The sequence below is a fragment of the Mandrillus leucophaeus genome, unplaced genomic scaffold (assembly GCF_000951045.1).
Source record: "Mandrillus leucophaeus isolate KB7577 unplaced genomic scaffold, Mleu.le_1.0 Scaffold67, whole genome shotgun sequence".
NCBI lineage: Eukaryota > Metazoa > Chordata > Mammalia > Primates > Cercopithecidae > Mandrillus > Mandrillus leucophaeus.
In genome coordinates this window covers 4,425,604-4,428,976 of record NW_012107252.1, presented here as the reverse complement: position 1 = coordinate 4,428,976, position 3,373 = coordinate 4,425,604, and the positions used below count along the sequence as shown (strand labels likewise).

General features: G+C 42.5%; 1 protein-coding gene across 2 annotated transcripts in view; it reads left to right on the top strand.

The window, feature by feature from the left end:
- The window catches only part of EIF2B3 (eukaryotic translation initiation factor 2B, subunit 3 gamma, 58kDa), a 150,448-nt gene that overhangs the window by 50,019 nt on the left and 97,056 nt on the right, over window positions 1–3,373 (top strand). The window lies entirely within an intron of this gene.

Sequence of the window (3,373 nt, the reverse complement as noted above, 5' to 3'; positions counted from 1 at the left end):
AAAAAAAAAAAAAAAAAAATTAAAAAAAATAAAATAAAATTAGCAGGCATAGTGGCATGTTGATGCTTGTAGTCCCAGCTACTTAGGAAGCTGAGGTGGTAGGATGCTTGAGTACAAGAATTTGAGGTTACAGTGAGCTATGATCATACCTCTGCACTCCAGCCTGGGCAACAGACTGAGACCCAGTCTCAAAAAAAAAATGGTATTATGAAGGTGTAAGTATGATTTAGCTTTCCTTTCTTTCTTCTTCTGAGATTTCCAGCTTTGGAAATTTATCAGACAACAAACACTTTCCTTTGGAAGTGGTGGAGTTGCAAAGAGGATGAGATGTGTTTGGTCTCAAGTGACTCTCACTTGGTGCATTCTCTGGGAACAGAGGCAGGAGAGGGACTGATGGAACAGCACCTCCATCTGTATGCTAGGCCCTGTTCTTTCAGACCCACGCCTTTCTTTTCACACTAAGAACAGATGGCAACCAGACATTTAGTGGAGGGGTCTGTTCCTTGCGATCCTTGGGGATTTCGCATTCAGTTTAGCAAAAAGTCATCAAAACGCAAAGAGAGAAATGAGCCTACAGCCTGTTCACAATTATGCAGGACTTGTTTGGCATTCATTGTACTGACAGATTTAAACAGTTTTGCAGCTATTGAATGATAACAGCATTTATTTGCCAAGACAACATTGTTACCACTTCTGAGGCATCTGCATTGGAGTCATTTTCTTGATTTTGGAGTACACTTAATAGTTCAATTTATTGTAGATCAGTCAACTTGCAAAAAAACAGCCATCTTTTTAGAGAAACTTAGAAAAATAGAAAGGAGATTTTTTTCCCTCAGCAAATTGTCATTTTCATTCTGATGAAATGGGGCAACTTCTGTATTGTGGTAATGACAACTCTGTGGATGTCTTTAGTAATGATTTGTCTCCTTGTCTTTCTAAGCATTGTTCTAAGTAGGATTCTTCAGGCTGTGTCTTCTTTAGTTTTATGTATGTGGTCTGATTTGTTCATGTTTGCTGCTAGCATGGGGAGTTGCAGGTGTAGGGTTTTTTTTTTTTTTTCCTAAAGAGATGTTTATGGGAACTTCTTTTTTTCTTTTTGAGACGGAGTCTTGCACTGTTGCCCAGGCTGGAGTGCAGTGGCGTGATCTTGGCTCACTGCAAGCTCCACCCCCGGGTTAGTGCCATTCTCCTGCCTCAGCCTCCCGAGTAGCTGGGACTACAGGCGCCCGCCACCATGTCCAGCTAACTTTTTGTATTTTTAGTAGAGACAAGGTTTCACTGTGGTAGCCAGGATGGTCTCGATCTCCTGACCTCATGATCCACCCGCCTCAGCCTCCCAAGTAGCTGGTACTATAAGTGCGTGCCACCACACCTGGCTAACTTTTAAAAAATTTTATTTGCTAATTTAAAAAATGTTTGATATATTTTTAGAGATGGAGTCTTACTATGTTGTTCAGGCTGGCCTCAAACTCCTGGCCTTAAGTGATGCTCCTGCCTCAGCCTCCAGAGTAGCTTGGCTCACAGGTGCAAGACACTGTGCCAGGCCTTTTTTTTTTTTTTTTTTTTGAGATAGCATCTCGCACTGTCACCCAGGCAGAAGTGCAGTAATGTGATCTTAGCTCACTCTAACCTTGAACTCCTGGGCTCATGCAGTCCTCCTGCCTTGGCTTCCCAAAACACTGGGATTACAGGTGTAAGCCACTCTGTCTAGCCTAGACTTTTTTAAAGTAGCAGAATTGGTTTTCCAAGACAAAGCTTATCCAGAAGCCTAGAAAATAAAATTAATAAAAGAGGAGCTGCCCTGGTTGATTCACGAAGGGCAAATCAGAACCTGCCTTTGCCTGAGGCACCTCTGGGATTACAGGCATGTGCTACTGTGCCTGGCCCTAAACTATATTTCTTTTTTTCTTTCTTTGGAGATGGAGTCTTGCTCTGTCACCCAGGCTGGAGTGCAGTGGTGCTATCTTGGCCCACTGCAGTTTCCGCCTCCTGGGTTCAGGCAATTCTCCTGCCTCAGCCTCCCAAGTAGCTGGGACTATAGGCATGTGCCACCATGCCTGGCTAATTTTTGTATTTTAGTAGAGATGGGATTTCACTATATTGCTCGGACTGGTCTCAAACTCATGAACTCAGGTACTCCGCCTACCTTGGCATCCCAAAGTGCTAGGATACAGGCGTGAGCCACTGTGCCCAGCCTAAACTATATTTCTTTAATACTATTCAGTAATACAGATTCTTCAGTTATACAAATAGCCATTACTAATTGTTAAATCTTAGTTACATAACTACTATAAATCTGTTTCTTCGTTGGTAAAGTACTAATAATAACAGCTCTGGGCTAGGCACGGTGGCTCACGCCTGTAATCCTAGCACTTTGGGAGGCCAAAGTGGGCAGATTGCTTGAGCCCAGGAGTTCGAGTCCAGCCTGGGAAACATAGGAAGACCCTGTCTCTACTAAAAATAAAAATAAAAATTAGCCAGGTGTGGTAGTGCATGCCTGTAGTCCCAGCTACTAGGGAGGCTGAGGTGGGAGGATCACTTGAGCCCAGGAAGTTGAGGCTCCTATAAGCCATGATCATGCCACTGTACTCCAGCCTGGGTGACAGAGCAAGACCCTGTCTCAGGAAAAAAAAAAAATATATATATATATATACACACACACACACACACACACACGTGCATATACATATACACACATATATATGTATGTGTGTATATGTATATGTATGTGTATATGTGTATATACATAGTTCTTACTGCATATGGTTGTTGTGAAGATTGAAATGTTTTCCGCCAGGCACGGTGGCTCACGCCTGTAATCTCAGCACTTTGGGAGGCTGAGACAGAAGGATTGTAGGATTGTTTGAGCCCACCAGTTCAAGACCAACCTGGGCAACATAGTAAGAAACAGTGAGACCCTATCTCTATTTTTTTAATTTAAAAATAAAATTAAAATAAAAAATAATAAAAGAAATAATGTTTGCAAAGTGTTATCACAATTCCTGGCCAATAGTAAGCATTCAGTAAACATTAGTTATCATTATTAGTTTTTATTATGATTAATCTTAGTTGTTAGAATTATAATCAGGCATGGTAGCTCATGCCTGTAATCCCAGCACTTTGGGAGGCCGAGGTGAGTGGATCCCTTGAGCCCAGGAGTTTGTCACTAGCCTAGGCAACATAGGGAGACACCATCTCTACAAAAAATGTAAAAATTAGCCAAGAGTGGTGGCACACACCTGTAGTTCCAGCTAATTGGGAGGCTGAGGCAGGAGGATCACTTGAGCCTGGAAGGTCAAGGCTGCAGTGAGCTGTGACTGCACCACTGCATTCCAGCCTAGGTGACAGAGTAAGACCCTGTCTGGAAAAAAAA